The sequence below is a fragment of the Neofelis nebulosa genome, chromosome 1, assembly GCF_028018385.1.
Source record: "Neofelis nebulosa isolate mNeoNeb1 chromosome 1, mNeoNeb1.pri, whole genome shotgun sequence".
NCBI classification, from domain to species: Eukaryota; Metazoa; Chordata; class Mammalia; order Carnivora; family Felidae; genus Neofelis; species Neofelis nebulosa.
This window is the reverse complement of record NC_080782.1, coordinates 111,313,689-111,338,516: the sequence shown is the minus strand read 5'-3', so window position 1 is coordinate 111,338,516 and position 24,828 is coordinate 111,313,689. Positions and strand designations below refer to the sequence as shown.

Sequence of the window (24,828 nt, the reverse complement as noted above, 5' to 3'; positions counted from 1 at the left end):
TTTTGTAAGTTCCAAAGGGATCTGTCTGAGGATGTGCCATTTGCAAATACAGCTGCATAAAATAAGGAAGCAAGCAGTATTACAGAGTTCTACTTAATTCTTCTTTATGTAGCATGACTCAGATTGCATGGAATATTGTTTATTTATTTATTTTGATTTACAAAAATGGAATCATTGTATTCACCTTTCGTTGGCACTTGTGTTTCTTACTTAACAGTTAAGTCAAGACCGTCACTTAGTCAGAAGATAGAGACCTAAAGCAGTTCTTTAAATAGCTGCATATATTTTCATAATATGGATATACCACAGTTTAACCTTTGATTAATATACTGGTCATTTGAGTTGCTACCAATTTTTTTCACTACTACTAAAAATGCTCCAGTAAACATTCTATACAAATATCCTTTCATACTCATGCTTCTACATCTCTAAGATAAATTCCCAGAAATAGTATTGCTGTGACAAAGGGTATGTGCAGTTTTTATTAATAAATATTACCAGAGTACTTGCCAAAAAGGTCTTGACAACTCACATTCTTCCCAGCAATGTAGGTGAGTTTCCTCTTCTCCACAGTCTTAACTAGCACTAGGTAACTTTGTACTATGTTTTATCTGTTACCTCTGACCTTTTTTTAAGTTTTTATTTAACTTCCAGTTAGTTAATATACAGTGTAATTAGTTTCAGTTCTACAATATAGTGATTCAACACATCCATACAACACCCGGTGCTCCTCACAACAAGTGCACTCCTTAATCCTTATCACCTATATCACCTATCCCCTACCTACCTCCCCTCTGGTAAACATCATTTTGTTCTCTATAGTTAAGGGTCTGTTTCTTGGTTTGCCTCTATCTTCCTTTGTTGTTGTTGTTTTTTCCTTTGCTCATTTGTTTTGTTTCTTAAATCCTACGTATGAGTGAAATCATATGGGATTTGTCTTTTTCTCACTGACTTATTTGGCTTAATGTAATACTCTCGACGTCCATCCATATCTTTGCAAATGGCAAGATTTCACTTTTTTATGGCTGAGTAATATTCCATTGCATATATAAGCCTCATCTTTGGCTTGAATCAAGTATCCTTGAATCAAGGATTAGGGTTAGGGCCAGGGTTAAGGTTAGGGTATGTACCTGGCATCCTGCAGTACAATGACCTCTTCAGAGGGTTAGTTTTAGGGTTAGGATTAGGGTTAGTGGTTAGTGGTTAGGGCTTAGGAGTAGGGTTAGGGTTAATGTTAGATTTAGGGTAGGTACCTAACAGCCTGCAGTTCAGAGACTTCTCCAGAGAATAAAATCACAGACTTCTGCTGGGGTGAGAATAGATAATGCAGCTATCTACCAGGCTGAAGCAAAGAGGGGATTTGGGGCTATAAATACTTTTTAAATAATTATTCAGTTGACTTTTCTGTTTTTATCTCTGTCTTCACTGCTTTTAACCCATTTGTCATCTATCTCCCTGATGTTCAGTCTGTGTGTACTCTAGGCATACAATTTGGAACAGTAGAACAATGTGCTAAGTCTTAGAGAACTATGCAGACTATTTTTTAATGATCTTAACATGTTTAAGTATATGTCTTCACCTACTCTGACCCCCAAAACTTCAGTAGCACAAGACGTGGCACACTGTAGAAGGGAAGTCTGGGTGCTTTCAAAACCAAATATACAAGATATTTTGATTGCCTGGAATGTTGGATTATCTATGCCATTAATTTATCTTTGTCAGGACAGATAAGAGTTCACTACATTTAAAAGGTGTTACCCGAAAGATCAAACAAATTCTTTTTTTGGCACTATTTGTCTTTGGGATTTAAGCATGTATTTTGCTTATATTGCACATTACTATGATCTGGACATGGTTATTATATTTGTCAGATTGTTGCTGGCTTCTGTATGCATTTCTTCTGGGTCTGAAATCGCATACATATTTTAGGCCTGTCCTCTGAAATTTTTTGAAGTAATGTTGTTGACATTTTACTGGGCAGGTGTTTTCACCCCAGTATACGATGTGCACTAGTGAGCAGAGGTCAGGGAGGCGAAAGCTGTTTGTTATTTGCCAAGATGTTTGTTACAGCCATATAAAACTGTATTCCCATTTTCAGATTTAAAGTTTAAACAAAGTGCATCCTTGTCTCAACCAGTTTCTTCATTTTAGAGTCTAATGTTGAAATGTCCCTTTGCTATCAGCTAGCCCAATATTCTTTTCACAGCCACCCACCCAGAAGGTAATGTTTATAGTATATCTTGGTTTCTGCCATTATTTATTCTTCATGAGAACTCCAGCAAAAGCCTGCATCACTATAAATGTAGTATGCATTAGCACCTGGACTCTAGAGAAAAGGGAAAGTGTGATCCTGATTCAACCCTGCTTGACAGAGATCATGTCTTTAAATGGTAGATCTCAAAGATTATTCATTCTCACAAGTGCAAAGAGCCAGGTGGTATTTCAAGTTTTTAATGTAGGATAGGTTTGAGGGTCTTTGGAGTTGATTTTAGTAGTGTGGGATATATTGGAATCTTACTTGATATGCCATATTGTCACTGATAGGTAGTTAGGGAGGACATAGTAATTAATCCAGGAGAGTTCTGACAGAATTTTGAAAATATGGGCTGAATGGAAATGACAAGTAGGGAACTTTATCAACTCTTCAAATTAAGTCTGAAGTTGTTTTATACAGAGTAGCCAAATCTCTTTTGCCTTCCTGTTGCCTGTTTTCCCATTCCCTGTCTTATTCATTCTTATCATTTGAATGTGATTTGAGAATGCACTGCTCTTCTATGGTTAGAGATTGATATTTTGGTTTAGAAACTGAACCTTGGTTCAGTGTAACCTTCAGTTAAACCTTCAGTTTAGAAACTGAAACTTGGAATAAAACTCTTCCAAGCTCTAATATCAACAAGAGACCTCAGCTTTTAGGTCCTTTATTGAATCTTACTCTTTAGTTTGGACCACTTTTCTTTTTAAGGTATCAGCTTCTTGGGTGCCTGGGTGGCTCAGTCAGTTAAGCATTCAACTTCAGCTAAAGTCATGATCATGCAGTCCATGAGTTCAAGCCTGGAGCTGCTTCAGCCTCTGTGTCTCTCTCTCTCTCAAATAAGTAAATAAACATTTAAAAAAAATTTTAAGGTATCAGCTTTAGATTTTTTTATGTGTAAAATCATTGATTATGTTTTCCTTCATTAACTGTTTTCTTTCTTAGCATTTTCAAATTTTGAAGTGTGTCTCAAACTATTTTACTGAAAGTCTAATAGATAAAATTCACAAATAAGGAATATTATATCTAGATGGTTTAACAATTTTTTTTTCTATTTTCCTATTGTTTTCTTCCTCTTCTCTTTTTTCCCCTTTAAATTATAATACTTAATAATAATCTTATTTGAAGATTACTTCTAATTCCCCAGATAATTGATGAGGTCTCTTGTTATAGCAAAGGCCAAGCAGTATACATAATATAACCTTTTTATTTTAAACTAGAACATTAAGATTTTCCCTGAACCTACTTCTACCAAACCCCCATTTCATCTTTAGTTACCATTATTCTTTGCCTTAGGTTTGCCATTTCTCTGTCTCCTTAGCTCCTTTCACTGACTGCCCTACCATATTACCATCAGCTCGTCTGGTTAGTTCCTTTGGCTCCTCTTTTATTTAAACTTAGTTTTGTACAGGCCCCTTGATGATAGCCATTATCCTTATGAGCAACTTCAGCTCATGTAAGAATCGTGGAAATGGGTGCAAGTTCTTTGCCACTCAGCATCCATTAAATAACCATTGTTTTTTCACATAGGTAACTTGTAAGAAATTGGGTTTATATAGGGCTTCTTTTTTCACCTTACTGGTTATACTGTATGAAGACAGTCATGTAGATTTTTTAATGTCATCTTTCTATGACAGTATATAATTAAGCTATTATAGTAATGTGGAAAATGTTAAAGACATCATTTCAAGTGGGGGTTTTATTATATATTATCCCTCATGATATGGATCTGATACCTATTTTGTGATATAGATTTAATTTTTATCACAGAATTATTTATGTATTCACTTACTGAGATGTGTAATTAGTAAACCTAGAACTAGGTAAAATACTTTTTGAATGATAAGTACAGATAATTCCTTTATACATACAAATACATTTATTTCTATATTTGTTCAACAGAAATTCATATTCTTGCTGTGATAATCTTAAACCCTCATGAGATAGAATTCTTTCTTTCTTGGGAAAAGTTTGGGTTCATATATATTTTTAAAAGTCAGAGCAGAGGTATAGCAAAAGTATACTAAGAGGACCACTTGAAAGGAGTTTTAACTTGTTGCAAAAAAAGGAATAGGGAGAGTTTAGACAGAAAGAATGTTTTTATATTTAACTCTACAGAAAAAAGTATACATAAATAAATTTGTGCACATATGCACACTCATACACACACCTGATTCATATTATAAATTAATGGCTGAGGTCCTCATTTGTTATATCAAAAGGAGAGTGAGACTTCTACTCATGGCCTAATTCTGATTATCAAGGAGAAAATTTATTAGTAAGGTAGAAACTTGAGAGCATTCAATGTATAATTTCAGAGTTTATGATAGCCAAGGAAAGTAGTGTTTTGGGAGTTACATGTGTATTCTATACATTAAAAGTAGAAGCTTCACAAAGCTCTGCAGGAAAAATAGATGTTTATGTTTCAAAGAGAATGGAAAGATCAACAAAACAACACAAAACATTGTTCACAGTATATATGTCAATGATTCTGATAAGCAAGAAATAGAAACTTTGCTATAAGGAGTGCTGTAACTAGAGTTTTAAAAGGACAAGTTCACAAAAGTACCTGTAACTGTAGCCGTAAGCAATGTGATGGCAGCAAGTGAGGGGGCCTGATGTGTTCCCACATAGTCATTAAACACATACCAATATTTTTGACACATCATGTATATAATAATTGTCTAAGGCATTTAGAAACAAATTCTAACAAAATGGCATAGTTAAACTATGAATGGAACATAAAGCCAAAGACATTGCTCATACCAGTAAAACAATACTAGAAGGGCTAAATCTCAAAAAGAGAGATGAGATTTAAAAAAAAATTTTTTTTTAATGTTTATTTTCTTGAGAGAAAGAGAGCGTGAGTAGGGGAGGGGCAGAGAGAGAGAGAGGAAGACACAGAATCCGAAGCAGGTTCCAGGCTCTGAGCTGTCAGCATAGAGCCTGACACGGGGCTTGAACTGACAAACTGTGAGGTCATGACCTGAGCTGAAGTTGGACGCTTAACCAACTGAGCCACCCAGGCATCCTGAGATTTTTTAAACTCTGAAATAACACAAAATGGCTGTCCACCTTTGTGTAGGAATTTGTGTGTGTGTGTGTGTGTGTGTGTGTGTGTATTTGATTTTTCTTAAATAGGTAAATATTTGTGGATAACAGATATGTTCTTATTTGGCAACATACTATAGTCTAAATATCGATATTACATAGCCACAAAAAAAAGGCTAAAAAATTTTGAAGCATTAAAATTTTATAAACTTAACCCCTGCTTGAGAAGACAGTGTGTTTTTAATGGATGACAGAGAGTATGACAACTATATTCCTTTCTTTTGCTCCTATTTTTTGAGGACAAGTACTTTTAAGCTAAGAATCTAAAATAAGCAAAGGCAAGAGGGGACGTAAAATACTCAGCAAATCTAAAAATGGCCCTAATTTTTGGAAACACCATTCTTTGTACTTTGTATTCTCAACCACAGAACAGCCCTTTCTGTCCTCTTCACTGCCACACCAGGAGGCACAGGATATGGGCCTGCTCCTGGGATTTTGTCTGGAGTTAGAACTCCTCAGATCATCATCAACTCATTTGATTGTCATCTTATTCTTAGGTTTACTTAAAACTAAACAAATAAAAAGAGTGCCTTCAAGAGGTTTTTTTTTTTTTTTTCTATTTGTCAGTGATGCTATTGTTAAGGCATATGTTTTCATTGCTAGTGCAATCTAGAGCATATTACTGGTCTTTTCTATAGCTTGAAATACTGAAATTTTTCATAAGAAATCTATAATACCTAAACAGACATTAAAAATCAGTGGTGTTATTTAAAATACAAAATTTTCTCAGTAGGAGATACTTAGTTTCTGTAATAGGTAATTAATAAATAAACCACAGAATTCAGTGTCTTTTTTTTTTTTAATGTTTATTTATTTTTGAGACAGAGAGACAGAGCATGAGCGGGGGAGGAGCAGACAGAGAGGGAGACACAGAATCCAAAGCAGGCTCCAGGCTCTGAGCTGTCAGCACAGAGTCCGATCCAGAGTTCAGACTCCCAAACCCCGAGATCATGAACTGAACCAAAGTTGGATGCTTAACCGACTGAGCTACCCAGTCGCTCCAGAATTCAGTGTCCTATTTTGAATGTTTATTTCTTGAATAAGGTAACTCTCATTTATATTTTCATCTCTTGGAAAAAAATTTTCAAGGTTGACAAGGGGAAAAGAGAGCTGAAGGCTTACTTGGGATAATTTTAAGTGCTAGACCTGCAAGAGGCATATATATCACTCCCACCTGAATTCCACCAACCAGAACCCAATCCTATGACTGCCACCTAACTGCAAGGGGTCCTGGAAAATGTAGAGGAGCACATGCATGTTTGGTGAGCAGTAACGTACCTGCCACAGATTATTATATTCATTTAGATGAATGTTTATTGCAAACTATGCATGTGACTCTTCCAGGCACAGGGGTAAATAGAAGGACAAGTAAATCATGATTTCTTACCTCAAGTGGATCGTAATTCAAGAGTCATTGTAGATCACTGCTTGTTTATAGTTTTAGATTCTCAAAACAAATCCTTTGCTTATTCTTAGTATGAGGCTGAGTATTTTTTTTTAAACAGCCAAATGAGTTGTATCTATCATCTATGTCTCTTAGGATTCAGGCAAGAAACAGATGCTATGTTTAAATTAAGTAATAAAGGTACTATGTGAGGGTGTGGGCAGGGTCTCAGAGGGAAACCACTGAGGTGGTGTAGGAAACCACAAGTCCAATACTGGAGATCTAACCACATCTCCGAGCTTGAAAGGGTGAGGAAAGAAGTGGTTTCTGGGACTTCAAGTTGTGACTGGGATAAGGGAGACAGCCAGCTTATTTGACCTTGCAGGGAGTGAGCCAGCAAAGTAAGTTCTCAGACCTTATTCTCCTCCTTTCCTCCAGTCTCCCATGGTATTCTCTATTATCTGAATCCCAATGGAAGACAGAGAGCAAGGAACCTGTTGATGTAATCCATAAAGGTCAGCTTTCTGGGGCAGAGGGCAGAAAGGTGGAGACATCTGGAGGGGTAAAAAGCACACTGTCCTAAAAAATGTTGTCTCTTTGGTAAATATTTTCAAGGCCTGTTCATTGCAAAGCTGTAAGTACTATAGGGTGTGTACAAAAGCTATGCCTTTTCTCGGGGCGCCTGGGTGGCGCAGTCGGTTAAGCGTCCGACTTCAGCCAGGTCACGATCTCGCGGTCCGTGAGTTCGAGCCCCGCGTCAGGCTCTGGGCTGATGGCTCGGAGCCTGGAGCCTGTTTCCGATTCTGTGTCTCCCTCTCTCTCTGCCCCTCCCCCGTTCATGCTCTGTCTCTCTCTGTCCCAAAAATAAATAAAAAATGTTGGAAAAAAAAAAAAAAAAAAAAAAAAAAAGCTATGCCTTTTCTTTCGAGGGCCTCGCTGTCTAGTTAGGGAGAAGAAATCACAAACAAAAACTAAATTCAGAGGCAAGTTTCTAGAAGGTCTGTATTCAAACAGTGATTTAGTGCTGCACGGAGCATTAGATGAGGAATCACTGATGTAGTTCAGAAGAGGAAGAGATTATTACTCTTGAAGTGTTAAGGAAGGCTTGTGAAAGAACCGGAATTTGGCTATGAATGGGTTGACGAGTTTTATAGACAACAAGAAGGACAAAGTAATACATAAACATAATTTGCTCAGGGTATATAGTGAGTGTAGAGTGTAACTGAAGGTGGCAATTCATACAAAAGTTAGAGGTAAGTTTAGAAATAGTTTGAGGTGAGACTTTAGAAAAACATAAAGAGCAAACTGAGAAATTTATGCATTTTAAAACCATTATAGTTTTCTGAGAGAGGTTATAAGGTAGGAAACCACATACCACATACCACTTTTGTGGTTAAAAGTGTTCTGCAGTGAAACACATTTGGGAAATGTGTACTTTCCCAACCTTGTATATGTGTAATGTGTATTTAACATATTAATAGATCATGAAATCTTGCTGTACGAACCCACTTTTTTGTTAAGCTACATTTGACAAGAGAATACACCCTCTTCCCTTTTTTTAAAATTTTTTTTAAGCTAAAACATGTTAGAATCTTGTGAAACTCTGGTATTGTATGAACTGTGTTTTGGGAAATGCTTCTGTAGGTAATGGGAAGCCTTTGATAGTTCTAAAAGAGTTATGACATGAATAAAAGGGTATTTTAGGGAAATTTGCCTGGCATTGTTGTGCAGAATGGATTGGGGTGCAGATGAAGTTGAATGAAGGGGGTGAAATCGAAGTTACTGCTTCTGCAATAATCCAGGCACACAGTGCTTGCTAATCTGAAGTCAATGGTAGTAGTGGCTGTAAAAACTGCACACTTGGGAGAGGCATTAGGGAAGAAGTGACTCAGTGACTGAATGAATATGGGAGATAAGAGGGAAGGAAGAGAAAGTCAGGCAGAGAATGGAAAGAGGGAAGCAGGTGTCAGGAATGACACAAACTAGGACTTTGAGGCCCAAATCTTCCAGTTCTGTGTTTGTTAAACTGCACTCAATAATGTACACAGACCATTAAGAATAAGGTAAAAAGGCACTTGAGAAGTTTGAGTGACAGCATACAAAGGGCAACATAATGCCTGTTCTGGAAATGAGTTTAAAAGAATATGTCCTGGAAATAATTGAGCATCATGATGGTCTCAAAACTGGTTGTGATTCAGAGAGCAGAGTTCTAGCCAAGCTAGGTTGATGGACCAGACCACGGGGATTATATATACATAGCCAATTCACACTGTATTTATTGGTCATACCTGTAAATTTAGATTTTTTTTTCACTCCCTTCTCTACCAAAAAGAAGAATTTTGGCACAGAACCAGGTTAGGGTAAGAGCCAATTGTATCTTGTTTATTTGAGGTTGTGTTAACAGTAATAACCTAAGAACATTGTTCATTCTTATCTCATGTTCTTAACACACTTCAAACCAAAATCATGTTAGCAACCAGCTGCTGGCCTAATGTGTATGTAGAGCCACATCCTAAAGGAAACTGGTGTTGGACAAAGAGAGGGATACTATGTAACTCTTCTAAAAAATGTGTGTTACTGAGTCAGAATTAATTATTTGAAAAGGGAAAAACCCAGCAATGACTCTGTAGCATTGTTTTGGGAACTCATATATCTTAATTGGTACTCTTGTTGCAGCTGTAACTTTTTTTTCTTTTCATTTCATATGCTTGCTGTCATTTGCCCATTTCTCTTCTGTGCATGAATGCTTTTTTCTTTATCTTCTGATATTGTGTTTTTATTTATGGAAGACAAAGTACAGTGTGATGCTTCTTTATTACTTGCTAAATTCCTTGTTTACATGCTAAATCCCTATTTTAATGTAGTTTGGGGATAAATGTACTGAAAATATTCACTGCTTATATTTTCAGTTTTGAATTTATTCATATTGTGACAGTAATTGGTAGAAAACTGTTTCTCACAGCTGACAGGCCAAAAAAAAAAAAAAAAAAGATTAGGGACAAAGCTACCACATGCCAGGGTGCTGAGGGCCCATCAGATATTTAAAGAAGTGGCATTTGTACTTGCATTATTTAAGCTACTGTTGAAGAAGAGATGAGAAGAGACCATATTTGTAGCAAGCATATTATAGAACTCAATTTCTGAAGAATCATGTTTTTGAAGAAGGTATAACATCTATCAGACATTTTATAAAGCACACAAAACAAATATATAAAAGTTCTTCTCAAAAAGAACTGGAAACTGTGAATGCTATGGCATAATTTTTTTTTATTTTAAATCCCCCAAATTGAAACAAATATATCTACATCCTAGAAATTAGTAATTAAGACCAAATTTCAAACCAAGTGTTGGTGAATAATTTTTTTCACTTTGTATCACAGAAATGCTCTTTGGTAAACACTGTTTAAAGATGCATATTTAATTTCTGTTTTGCCAATTAACTCAGATCATTAATTATCAGACTGTAATTTGGTGGATCTGGGACATCTGATGTCTTTAAGAACACCTCAAGTGACAGAATAGCTGCTCTTTGGCTTTAGTGATGATGGCTCTATTTCTGTTCTTTTTTGCAAGTATGAATAACTCTGTTTAATAAAAATAAAAGAGCAGCTCACTGATGTCTCATCAGAGAGAAGCCAACCTTGCCCTTCATCCTGATGAGATATGCTGGTGTAAGCAGGAGTGATGAAACAGTCCTTTCTAGTTCATTTTGTTATTTTTAATAGTACATGGGTGAGATTTCAAAGAGCCGTTGATGTAGATCAGGACCCAATAACTTTTTCGGCCTTTGAGGATATTCTATTAAATTGTCTAGCTCCATTGTTAAAGTGAGGATTTGTACAATGCCTTTAAGAACTTTTAAGAAGTGGCTGAGTTGTCCTCCTTCTCTGGCTTTAACTATGAAACAGATTGTAAAACACTTCAACCTGAAGTTTACAGTCTGACAAATTTTTGTTTTGCTTTGCTTTTTTTGTTTGTTTGTTTTGCTTTTTTTTCTTCATTCCTGGTCAATGTGATGGGTTGAATAGTGTCTCCCAAAAGTTCATGTCTGCCCAAAATCTCAGAACCTTTTGGAGATAGGATGTTTGCATATGTGATTAGTTAGGATAGGGTCCTGATGGGTTAGAATAGGCCCTAAATCCAATGACTAGTGTCTTTATTAGAAGAGGAGAGGGCATACAGAGTCATACACAGGGAAGAAGTCCATGTGAAGATGAAGGCAGGGATTGGTGTAATGCAGCTATGAGCCCAGGAATGCCAAGGATTGCCATCACCACTAGAAGAGGCAAAGACAGGTGTCCCCTGGAGTCTTCAGAGGGAGCATGGCCCCTGCCTACACCTTGATTTTGGACTTCTAGCCTCCAGAGCTGTGAGAGAACAAATGTCTATTGTTTTAAGCTACCCAGTTTGTGGTACTTTGTTATGGCAGCACTAGGAAACCAAGAGAGTCAGTATTCCTAAACATTCTTCTGCAAACTTATATATTACAGCTTATTTTCACATACTGATATTACCCACGAAGTCCTCAAAGGTAAAACCACATCATACTCATCCATAGTAGGCAATATTTATTATTTTTAAATAATAAAAATATTTATTATTGTGTAACTGTGTGGACACCCTTATTTTTTAAGGTTCCCAAATGTATTCTTCATGAAAAAATATGTTTTTATTAAATTTGCATATTTGAGGAAGACTAGAATATAAATATCCATAAGAATATGGAAATTTATAGATAATTACCAGGCTTAAGTTTTAATAGTTAGCAAGGTATGTTAACTTTTACTACTACTTTTTTTTTTATTAGTAAAACTGTATTTGTTTTTATTTATTTATTTTGAGAGAGAATGAGCATGAGCAGGGGGAGGGACAGAGAGAGTAGAGAAAGAACATCCCAAACAGGCTCTGTGTTGTCAGTGCAGAGCCTGATGCGTGGCTTGAACTCACAAACTATGAGATCATGACCTGAGCCGAAATCAAGAGTCGGAGGCTCAACCATCTGAGCCGCCCAGGTGCTTGAGTAATACTTTACGTAAATAATTTAAATCAGTTTTCAACATTGGATGTTATTCTATGCAATTCAAAGACCTAGGAAATCAATACTGAATATCAATAGTAAAATAAAAACAGTTATTAATGATATTCCATATGAATATTACAAAAATGAAGCCACAATTAATGCAAGTCTATTATAGATATATGTGTGTGTTCACATACACATATCTAAAGGCAAGAATTATTGAATACAAAATGATTCAAGATTAAAATGCGTGTGGTTTTTTTTTTAATTTTTTTAATGTTCATTTTTGAGAGAGAGCAGGAGCAAGGGAGGGGAAGAGAAACTGAAAGTAAAAATCCATATATTAGCAAGTAGATTTGTCACTAATATGCTAGAATCATTTTTTATAAAAGTATTTGTACTTTTTAAAAATTTTTTTAATGTTTATTTATTTTTGAGAGAGAGGGAGAGACAGAGCATGAGCAGAGGACGGGCAGAGAGAGAGGGAGACACAGAATCTGAAGCAGGCTCTAGGCTCTGAGCTGTCAGCACAGAGCCTGACGTGGGGCTCAAACTCATGAACCATGAGATCATGACCTGAGCTGAAGTTGGACGCTCAGCTGACTGAGCCACCCAGGCAACCCAAAAGTATTTGTACTTTTAGACTTAACTATTATTCTAGATACCTCAAATGAGCCCAGTAACCTTGATAGCACTATTTTAGCCATAAGAGATTATCTGCCTTTTGTTTGAAATGTATTAGTCCTTTATAAACATATAATTCCATGATTGTAATTTAAATTTCTCTTATTTTATTTTTTATTTTTTTAATGTTTTTATTTATTTTTGAGAGAGAGAGTGAGAGAGAGACAGAGTGTGAGCAGGGGAGGGGCAGAGAGAGAGAGGGAGACACAGAATCCAAAGCAAGCTCCAGGCTCCCAGCTGTCAGCACAGAGCCCAATGCGGGGTTGAAATCATGAACTGTGAGATCATGGACCTGAGCAAAGTCAGACACTTAAGTGACTGAGCCACCCAGGTACCCCTAAATTTCTCTTAAACCTAAGTGCTCATTATTAGTGGACCAGTTACATGAATTATGGTACATATATACAATGGGTGCTTCTGTAAAAAAATAATGAGGATATACTTTATGTATTAATATGAAAAAATCTATTATAATTACTAAATGAAAGGAAAATTGCAGAACAGTTTATAGTGTAAGCTATTTATGGAAAAACAAAAGGGGGGATCATATGTCTGCGTCTTTGTCTATAATATACATACATACATTTATATTGACTTCTGTGTGCATAAAAATAATTTCTGGAAGGTTGAACTAGTAAAGGGAGGTTGCCAGTTAGTTGTATGTGTATGCACAGATAGGAACTCAGCAGATAAGACATAGGCATGAGGGAGTTTTTTCACTGTATACCATTTTATACTTTATGTTTGAACCATGTGAATGCACTAGGTAGGTAGGTAGGTAGGTAGGTAAATAGGAAGACAGATAGATAGGAAGAATATTCTGTTTTTAAAAGTATGCTGGTGAATTCTGCTTTAAGAAAAACCCAGTAAGTGGAAACCAACTTTAAAAACAGTCCCACTTAGGGATTGATATGAATTAATCAAGAAAATATATAGAGCATCTCTTACATGTAAATTGCCATATTAGACATTGCTGAAGCTACCAAACAAAGTATAAGGACAAAGTGACAACCTTTTAAAAGTGTGCAGTGATTATGTTACAAAAATATTACTCGTTTTACAACAGGATTCCATGTACTGTCTCTGAATCATGATATGATTCTAATTTCCCTCCTGAGTCTTCCAATCAGTAAATGAACTTTGTGGTTCTTCCAAGTTTTCTGAAGATGTAGTTTCTCAATTTCATATCATCCTGGTTACTTTTCTCCAGTTGTTCTTCACTGTATCAGTGTGCTTTGTAAAAACTCAGCATCAAATGTGAAAATGAATGCTCTGAATTGGTGTGACTAGCTCTGATTACGATTTTTACAATTTTATTAGCATTTGGGATAACTTTGTCAAACTACTGAAAACTACCAACCATTTAAACTCAGTGCTCTGCCATTGGGCAGGAAGTATTCTAAGTAGATCACTGCCCTATAGGGCGGCAAAAGTAGCATGCAGTTTTATTCCAGAAGGTTTACTCATCTGTTCTGTGAGACTATCTTCCTATTTTATTGTGAGACTTGATGAAATATACCTCCTATGTAACCCTTTCCTGTCTGAAACACAAGACCTTCTGGCAGTTTCTCTAGTTACCCAACTCTGTTTTCCAGCATCTGCCCTTGAGTTCCATTCTGGCTGATTTCACCAGTAAACCTGGCTTTCTACCCCCATTGCAGAAGATCTGAGCCATAAAACTTCTACACTTTCCTATTGTGAAGAACTAGTTGAATAGGCTTTTAGATTAGATGATCTTGGCTCATCAGGTATACCGTTCAGTTTCAGAAGCTTGGATGCAAATAAATCTCCTATAGTATGCTCATATGTTTATTTGACCTTTTGCAATGATGTATGCTTTGTGGTCATTAGAGTCTTTTATCTAGATTTTAACCACTTGGTATTCAAAAGGCAAACATCCTAATGCGGTAACTTCTTTCATGGGGTTTAATATTTTATTTCTATATTTTCCTAGTCACAATTTTAGGTTAAGGATTTTCTGTCTTTTAGCTCCAGGTCATTTCTTCAGAAAAAAATTTCATGTGACAAGAGCAGTGGTAAAAATGTAAAAATGAAGCTCTTTAGGTTGAATTGCAGGGTTTGATGGAAGAAAGAAGGGGTTTCCCTGGAACTTTTTCTCTCCGAAGGCAGTCCGTGAAACATTTTCATGGAATGCTTTATGTTTAGTTTTACTTCTATTATTGTGTTCAGAAAAATGAAATTGACAGAAGTTAGATTGGCCTTAGGACAACCTTAGGAGAATCATTTTAGAGCTTTTGACTTTTTAGGATAGTGATTTTGATTACCAGCAATTTGGATACTTTTTTTTATCTTGAGCTCATTTTCCTTATCAAGGTGTCTTCTTGTCTGTTGAAACATGTGGCCTTTCTTTTTGATTTGTTAACATTATTCCTTGTATCCCATCCCAATTCTGTTTATTCTGTGGAAATAATTATCCTTAGTGCCTAAATATTGGTAATAAATTCAAAATGGCCCAAGCAAAAGCCATTTATGAGTAGGAAGATGGCTTCCTTATGGGTAGTCTCTTAAAGACAGATGTATTTACCTAAATAAGAAATATTTTTGCAACTCTGGTAAGTGCAAATCTGGGGAAATTGTTACCAGTGTTTATACTTTGGATGCCAACACTTTATTCTTACATTTTTTTAACCTTTAAATTTTTTCTAATTATAAAAGTAATACAATATTATAGAAATATTTCATAAGGACAGGAAAAGTCCACCACAATACTTACTCACCCCCCCCCCCCCCAGAAATAACCACTTTGCAACTTGGAGTATATTTATATCAGTCAGGATGGGTAGCTGGCCTGTCATAACAGAAGAACCATGAAATTCCAGTGGATTAACATGACAGACATTTCTTTTTCCCTGGCCTACCCCAGGTTAAGTGTGAAGGTGTTGACAGTTTCCAACTGATGGAAAGATTCCACCATATTGTAACTGGAACATGTGGCCTCTTCAGATACTTTGGTAGGAGAGAAGAGGTTTAGAGATTATTTTTACTAGCAATTACATTTTTTGGAATAGCAGTGAAATGTGGTACTTTAGCTCACAGCTCATTGCCAGAGGCCCATTTTGAAGGGTACAAGGAAGTAGAGAGGAGCAGTTGATACGGGTGAACGATAAGAATCCCTACAACAGTATTATTGCCTGTTTTTCTCTGTGCTGTTGTATTTTTATCTAACAGATGAGAATATCTTTTTAATCTACATTTCTTTAATTATTAGTGAGGTTGTGCATATTTTTTTGCCTATTTATATATTTATGTCCTATATAAAAAACTATTAATATCCTTCATCCATAGTTTTATCAGTTCTTCCTTTCAACCTATTTGTATATTAGGAAAATTCAGACCTTTGCCTTTCATTTCATTAAACATCTTTTTTTTTTCTCCAGTTTTTTCACGTAGTCTTTTGACTTTGTTTGATGGTATTTTTTGCTTGTCAGCCTTTTATTTATTATTTTTTAATTTTTTTAACGTTTATTCAATTTTGAGAGATGGAGAAACAGAGTGCAAGCGAGGGAGGGTCAGAGAGAGAGGGAGACACAGAATCCGAAGAAGGCTCCAGGCTCTGAGCTGTCAGCACAGAGCCTGACGCGGGGCTCAAACCCACAAACCGTGAGATCGTGACCTGAGCTGAAGTCAGAGCCTGATGCGAGGTTCAAACCCACAAACTGGGAGATTGTTACCTGAACTGAAGTCAGATGCTTAACCAACTGAGCCATCCAGGCACCCCCCCACGATTTTGTTTTTATGAAGAAAATTATACAACCCTTTTCTTTAAAGTTTCTGTGTTTCCTCTCATCCACAGAACAGCCTTTCCCAGTCCAGGATTATTTGTATAATCCACTCATGTCACTTTATATCCAAAATACTAAACTTCAAATAAGGCACCCCAAGGATATAAGGTTTGTTTTTCCCAGGTGCCAGGGGCTGTTTTGTGGGTTCCTCTGCACATTTTGACTCCTCACACTTGCTATGTAACCATAGTCTCTGATAACCATTTTCCTATTTATGTTCTTATCTGTTACAATATTTCTTCTGAAAGACACCATGTTAGTGTGTGTTTTGTGAAGGAACCAGAATTTACCACAATTCAAGATCACCTTGTAGCTTAGCAATTTATAAAACCAAAGTAGTGTGAGCATCCCTCCATCATGCCTGGCAAAATAAACCATTCACTCTCAGCCCACACTTTGAGGATTGAGGATGGACAACATGATGGTCTTCTCTACTCTGCTCTGTGTACTTTAATTGCACCCCAGATAGGAGAGGACACCCCATGCTTGGGAAGTAATAGTGCTGCCAATGTTAATTAGCCCTAAATTGCATTTATTTCCCTCTCCCACTTCCACAGCTATTTCTCCTTTCTACCAACTTCTTGAGCTGTTTCTTTGATCCTGAAGTCCCTAGACCTTTCAGGCAGAAGTATGGCTGCAGTGCAGGGTGCCAGGCTCATCTGAACATTGTGTTTCAGGACTTCCCCTTGCCCACGCTTCCCTGTTAGCAGCAAAACTGCCAGTTCTGAAACATGACCTTATACTCTGTGATCAAAACCTGACTTACGATGGTCCTCCTACTCCCAGCAGCCCCCAAAACCCCCTAGAGAGAGCACTGTACAAATCTGTGTTGCTTTTGTTTTGATGCCTCATGTGATAACCTGAATGTCCTCTAAGTTCAGTATTAAATCCTCTGTTTAGTTTGTAGTATGACTTTTAAATGACAATCTACAGAATAATTTATAATAACAGTAATAACTAATACATGTAATACTTACTAAGTTCCAGGCACTATTCTTAGCAGTTTATGTATACTAACTAACTTTATCCAGTGATCATATTTTATCTTAGTATCCCTATTTTATGTGTAGGGAAAGTGGGGTACAAGGAAGTTACATAATACTAAAGAATATAAGCTGGTAAATTTCAGAGCCAGAGAGTTTCCTTCCATAGTCTATGTTCTTAACCAATTGCCTATACAGTAAAAATATATATATATTAAGTTTATTCAGCGTTTATTTTTCAGTTTAGTTGGTGTCAGAGCATTCGAGGGCAATCTTACCTATTTATAGGGACCTGTAAAGTTAGTGCCTCAACTATTGGAAGTGAGGGTTGACCTCAGCCATTTCTGAACTAACTCCTAGTGTGTGCTAGGTGCACACTGCCTGTGGACCTTAGTGTTGCAGTAACCATTTTCCTCTCTTTCTCTGATGTTTCATATTGTTGAAACATGGCAAGCTTGTCTTTGTCAGGTAGGATTATAACCAGCCACAGAGCCCACAGCCTAGAAATGAATCAACCCAACTAGTCCAAGGATAATATGTCATCCATATAGGGCTTCCTGCTGAGATATTTAAGGCCGGGAAAAGTAAAAGGGGGTAAAATGGAGTGTTTCGGTGATGCTCTGAATGCCTAGAGTTAGCTTAAGTAGCCTTCATCTAAGGGTGTGTACTATCACTATGGTGAAAGCCTTTCTAGCCCTATACCAATGATTTTTATCATCCTTACTTCATGGCAGATAGAATAAAAGAACAGAGAAAATTTACTTCCAAAGCAATTTATTAAACATTAAGTGAAAAAAAATCATGAGAGACTTGTTTCTTTTCATATTTTTCCCCTTCAAAATTGCCTTCTTATAGTTGACTAATGAATTCATTTCTCCTTCATATCACAAACTTAAGTGTGTCTCTGAATAAGACCCAGTGTCTGATTTTTTTTAAGTGCTAATATGTACTGGAACTAAGTTCAAAAATTCATCCCTCTTCCCCCCTCCAATCCACCCCCCTCAAATTCATTCCCTTGCTTCTTCCTTCTTTTTACAATTTGGGAAGTTTTGAAATTATGTTTGGATGGCTTTCACTGAGGAGATACATTTGCTTGTTTATCCATTTTAAATCAAGAAAAAAACACAGATCAATATTCATGTCATTTCTTGGCAAATAACTCAGTTGTCAAATTATTTTTGTATCCTTGGTTTGGTGCCTACTCATATTAAACTTTTTGAAAGGGAGATTGAGTTTAAAAGGTGGTTGCTCTTTAATCAGTAGGTAACCTCGAACAGTTTCAAAGGTATGGATAGTTTCTGTTTTTATGTGAAGTGAAGAATGAGACATTAGAGTTATAAAATTAAGATTCTTGTTGAGTAAGCAAGTTTGCCTAAGGATAGGGGTAATGGAAATGCTTGATAATTTGCAGTGAGAGGTGAGAGTTGTCACAAGCTGTCTCCCAGGCAACTAACTCTCTTGAAGCCATTATACCTGGGCTGATCACCTTATTTCCTAATCTCAGTAAAGTTCATCTTAATCCTAAACACTTCGGTACGCCTGGGTGGCTCATTTGGTTAAGTGTCCAACTTCAGCTCAGGTCATGATCTCATGCTTCCTTGGGTTTGAGCCCTACGTCAGGCTCTGCTGACAGATGGGAGCCTAGAGCCTGCTTCAGATTCTGTGTCTCCCTCTCTCTCTGCCCCTCCTCTGCTCACACTCTGTCTCTCTCTCTCTCTCTCTCTGTCTCAAAAATGAACATTAAAAAAATTTTTTTTAATAAATTTAATCCTAACCCCTCAATAAGAATTTTTCCCAAAACATGTTTTTTTTCCCTTGAGATTATAATAGAGAAATGTCATTGCTCATTTTTCTTTGTGATCTAGACATTACTCATCTTTTTGCTAGAAGCAATCAGGCAGTGCAAAATACCATCTTTGAGAATCTAAGAGCACCAAAGTTTGACCATAGTGGATTAGAATGGGTGATTTGAGAGGTGAGTGGTGGCTAAAGAACCCTCACAATCGTGTCCATTTTGTTAGGCTTTGTGGTTGTGTCTCAAGTTGTTTTTGACACAACATACATGGTAAAACCATCCATCCCTGTCATTTGTGGAAGCCAAGGTATATTAAAAACCAGTATTCCTTAATCTTCCAAATTAGGCATTTTGTATTTATACCAGAGTTTTGTATTCTTTGTAATATTTATATATAGAAAGGATTTTAATATGGCAATTTCAAAGACCAAATACATCCTGTGGATTATGGCCTTTAATTATATACTATTTGAGTCAATATATTCATGTAACCTTTTATTTAAAATGGTATAATTAGATCACAAAAGGACATAGCTCACCCTTACTTGGCATGAAGAGTTTCCTTTAATAAAACCATATTTAAAAAAAAAATTACTTCCAGGTAAAAATTGGCTTTAGTGCATGTAATTTAGGATCTAATCAAGTACTAAAAAGTTATTTAGGGAATAAGACATTGATTTTTATCTTCCATGAGGGCTAGCTGTGCTGTTGATGGGAAGTATTCACATTTTTGTCACATAAAGCGTTTTAACTATTTTGGTTGTATATTGGTTGACACCACAAGGTAGTAGAAAATGTATGTGCACAGTGTTTGAAGTCCTATAGACCAAATTAAAATTCCATTTTCCCTACAAACTAATTGTGTGACCTTGGCCCAAGTTTATTTTGGGACAACCCTATGTTTCTTCATCTGTAAAATGGGAATAATAATACTAAGCTGCTAAGTGGAGATTAAAAGGAATAATTTAAGAAAACCACCAGGTACCATGCCTTAAACCCTGTATCTATTTGATCCCACAGTTTAACCTGTTTCACCTTATAAATCTCTCTCTGGATTATTGTGGTAGTCTGGTATTCCATTCCTGTCTTACACTTCACCCTCAAAGTGGCCACCAAAGTGATTCTTTTAAAACACATCTTTGAACCTGTTCATCAGCTACATTATTAAATTTGCCAGTGACTCTCCGTTGTGTCAAGGAAAAAGTCCATGTACCTTGTCATGGCATTCTTGGGCTTTCCAAGATCTGATTCCACTATCTCTTTAATCTCTTTGATCCTGCAGGCCTCATAGGTGAGGAATTTGCCAGGTGAGAGGAGCCCTGAATCACAGGCTTGTTGCCTTTATATGTAGTTTTAGTCTGCGTTGGTGGTGCTAGTGGTAAACTATATCTGCTCACATAATCTCCTGTCTTCCTGTTACCAAAAAGTACTTTTCTTGTGGCTTTAATATTAGTAAATTACTTTAGTATTTTATTCCTTCCTATGTTGTTAGACTTGTGTGAGGTTTTAATGCAGTGCCAGTAGCAGAAACTAGCCACAACTCTTCATGTTGTAGCCCTTGTCCTTGGGAATCTTTACATGCCAAATGCATATGAGGATTTTTTGCTAATTGAGGTAAAACTCACATAACATAAAATTAACCAACTTAAAGTATACCATATGGTGGCGTTCAGTACATTCACATTTTTGTGCAATCCTCACCCTTGTCAAGTTCCACAACACTTTTCGAGGATATTTTTAACCTAACGCAGAAAATTTTTGAATGAGTGCTGAAACAATAAGGCTAAGAATGTTAAGGATTGGCCTGATGATGAGCTCCTCTAGTAGGATCTCCCAAGTTTACAAATTCTATAAATTATATGTATATAAATATTTATTTACGTTTATATAAAAAATGACACATAATATAAATTTACCATCTTAACCACTTTTAAATACACATTTCAGTAGAGTTAGGTACATTCACCTCACTGTGCACTAAAGTGCCCAGAAGTCTTTTCATGTTGGAAAACTGAAACTCATCAACTTAACAGTTCCCCTCCTCCCTCTTCAGCCCCTGGCAACCACCATTTTATTTTCTCTTTCTATGAATTTGACTGTTCTGGGTACCTCATATAAGCAGAATCATACAGTATTTGTGTTTTTGGCTTTCTGTGACTGACTTATTTCATTTAGCATGATGTTGCCAAGGTTCTTCCATGTTGTGACATGTGTCAGAATTTCCTTCCTGTTTAAGTCTGAAAAATCTTCCATTGTATCTATTTACCACTTTTGTTTATCCATTTATCTGTCACTGGACATTTGAGTTGTTTTCACCTTTGGATGTTGTGAGTAATGCTGCTCTGAATGTGGGTGTACTAATGTTTCTTTGAGACACTTCTGTTCTGTTCTTTCTGTTCTGCCAGAAGTGGAATTGCTCGATCATAGTGTTAATTCTATTTTTAACTTTGAAGACCACCGTATTGTTTTCCATAGAAGCAGCACCATTTTACACTCCTACCAACAGTGCACAAGGGTTCTAATTTGTCCACATCTTGCTAACACTTGTCTCATTTGGGGATTTTTGGTGTTTTTTGTTTTGTTTTGTTTCATTTTGGTTTGTTTTTTATAAGAGCTATCCTCATGAATGTGAGGTAGAGTCATACATTTTAAATTAAACTCTGAGACAGAGGGACTTAGGATGAAAAATGTCCAGTCTCATTTAGAGATTTTTGGCAAAAGTCTAAATTTGAAAACTGGTGCCATGTGACCCTTTTCTCCTTCACTGTACCCCAAATGACAGGCCTCGAGTAAGGCTTATCACAGCTTAAGAAGTCAAGAAGTTAGAAGCAGTAACACTGATTGGCAGTAAGAAATAACTAAGTTATTGTGATGTGGTGGAATCTTTTAAAGTCAGAAAGCCAATCTCAGTAGGACCTATGTAGGTTGAAGTACAGTACACTATGTTACTTATTTATAATTAGCATGAGATCCAAAGAGAAAATGAGTACACAAAGGGTTTTATTTACTAAGGCAAGGGAAAAAAATATGTCATTTAAAAATTATTTTTATTAAAGTGGTCAGACTGGATGGAAATATTTTCTTCTCAAAGCAATTGGCTTCATTTGTCTGAAAATGCTGTCCTATGGATTAGCTGATTTTTCATTGTTGCCAAAAAGGTGACCTACTGTTTAAAGTAGCATATATTCAAGTGCCTAGAAATATTTCACCATCTTCTGTGTAAAATCCAATTGTCTTTTTAATTTTCCATTTTCTGGAATGATATCTGAAATCTCTGTTTTCCTCCTCCTTTACTTTTATAACCCCTATTCGATGAATAGCTCTTACAGAAAGTTTCCCATTTCTTTATAGTCCACAATTCTGGGTCCCTTATTTTTTCCTTTGTGGTATCATGGCAGATAGCATTTTCTGTTACACTTACCTCCCTGCATTGTAGTGATTCTTAACCATCTGACCCCCGAGACCACCAGTGTGTCTCAGATCAGAGACAGAGTTGTTGCTATCATGCTGCAAAGTGTACATAGCATACATCTTGGTAAGCCTCTGGGAATGTGAGGCCGTTACATTGTCTGATATGAGTCATCATGAAAAGAAAAATACCGGGACCATTGAACCAGACTGTGAGCAACTTGAGCCTTCTTTCTTTTACTCCCATGTATAGAGTAGTGTTTGACCTAGGCACTCAGTGTGTGTGTATGTATACATGTGCTTATATAAATAAATATTTATTGTATTTTTAAAATGCGTTTTAAATGTATTTTTTAAAATGAGTAAACACTAAGATGAAGAATTTGGATTTTCTTTTTAAAAAAAATATATGCATTGTGGAATTTTAAGTTTTGTATAGGAAGAGTGATAGAGTTGTGATACATTAAAACTGTTATAAAATCATTCTCTTCCTTCTTCCAGAAGAGATACAAGGTTGAAGATTCAAAGACAGAGGTATAAAATTGCAGTGAATGGAACAAGTAAAATCAGGGTGAGGGAAAAGTGGACCCAGATATGAGGCTGTAATGTAAACTACAATTAGCTGCACATTTCTTAGAGTGGACTGCAAATGCATCTCTAGCAGCCAACTCAGAAAGAGACAGCCTTCCATCATGTAAATAACTATTGTGAAGGAACAGGACTATTTTTGTTTTGTTTTGTTTTCCAAAAAGAAACATAGCCTCATTTTGCTTTTATTCTTTAAAAAATACACATTTCTTTAGGCATCTGGGTGGCTCAGTCAGTTAAGCATCCGACTTTGGCTCAGGTCGTGATCTCACAGTTTGTGGGTTTGAGCCCTGCATCAGGCTCTGTGCTAACAGCTCAGAGCCTGGAGCCTGCTTCAGATTTTGTGTCTCTCTCTCTCTCTCTGCCCCATCTCCACTCACGCTCTCTCAAAAATAAATAAACATTAAAACATTTTTTAAATTAATCAATAAGAAAGTACAAAATCTGTTGTTAATTGCCCCACCAGAGAGAATTTTGGGCCACACTCCTAACTTCTCAGTAATCCAGAGACAAGAACAGTTGGTAACACAATTTGTGCTAAGTTACATTCCCAACAGCATAAGAACTTCTTAATTTTCCTGCACCCGCTGTAACACGGGGTCACTGTTGGTAATCTTTCTTAGTCCTATAAGAGAAAAATGATACTGTTATTTTTCTGTTATTCTTAGTACTGAAATCTGATGTAACTTCTCCCATAGTTTTTATAGACTTTATGCAATATAATTAACAAGTATCCCTGATGACATCTTTTGATAGATTTGATATGTTTCCTTCTGAAATACTTTTTTACAATAGCTGATTTTTAATTCAGTCACAGTCTTTCTGGGGCCAGTATGATATGGCCTGGTATTCTGTGTCTTTGTTGAATTTTATTTATCCAGCAGTATATTTGTAAAGACTGCTAGCTTTCCACAAAAATCCACTTTCTACTTCTTCATGGACACACAACTAGACTACATTTAACAAGTTTCCTTTTAAATTAGGTGTGGCTGTATGACCAGGTTTTCTGTAGTGCATTGTAACTGGAAGTATTGTGAGTCACTTCCTGGCCTAATCAGTAAAAATCTCCCTTTGTTTCTCAGTGCTCTTTCTTCTTTCTGGCCGAATGAAATGGCAGTGCTCAGGGAAACCCTGGAAGTCAGCTGTTGAAGATGGCTGAATAGCCTTCAGTCTGAATCCTCATATGACTAGATGGGAAGAACTGGCCTACCTGAGCATCCACCCAGGACTCTTACTTAAGAAAGAAAGAAATTTCTCATTTAAGCTACTTAATTTTGAGTCCATTTGCTACCACAGCTTAGCCTACCCTAACTAATAGAATATTTTAGAAAATATAACTGAACAGAAATTGAATTAGATTCAAGTGCTCAAAATCATGAGGATATGTTGTATCTATCAGATGACTCTACCTACCTCCACATTAGTTTCATTCATATATAGGTTTTCTCCACACTGTAGAATTTATGGCCCCAGCAGTTTGAGGTCTGTCTGGTCTTTATAACTTAGGATCCTTGGAGGTTGAGAGTCTTTCCTGGATGCTCCAGCAAAATTTGTAGGGATATGCTGATTGGCCGAGCGGTGTCATGTGCCCAGTTCCTTTTTTGTGATTAAAGGTTTGTAATACTACGGCCAAATTTAGTTCACATTCCCACCTCTAGCTGGAGAGGTAATAGCATCCCCTCAGGCCCACCCACACCCCGCCAATCTCAGTGGACAGAGGAGGATCACAAGGAATGAAATAGTGAATGGTTCCCCAAAGAAAGGATATCTAAACATAAAGAAAAGCCATCAGAATACAGTG

At 36.5% G+C, this 24,828-nt stretch overlaps 1 protein-coding gene and 1 pseudogene across 1 annotated transcript in view; both read left to right on the top strand.

Annotated features, from left to right (window-relative positions):
• The window catches only part of NDUFAF2 (NADH:ubiquinone oxidoreductase complex assembly factor 2), a 175,470-nt gene that overhangs the window by 60,768 nt on the left and 89,874 nt on the right, over nt 1–24,828 (top strand). The gene's annotated exons all lie outside the window — the stretch shown is intronic.
• LOC131489123 (PRELI domain-containing protein 1, mitochondrial-like) overlaps nt 1–24,828 on the top strand; it is an 84,268-nt pseudogene that overhangs the window by 58,408 nt on the left and 1,032 nt on the right.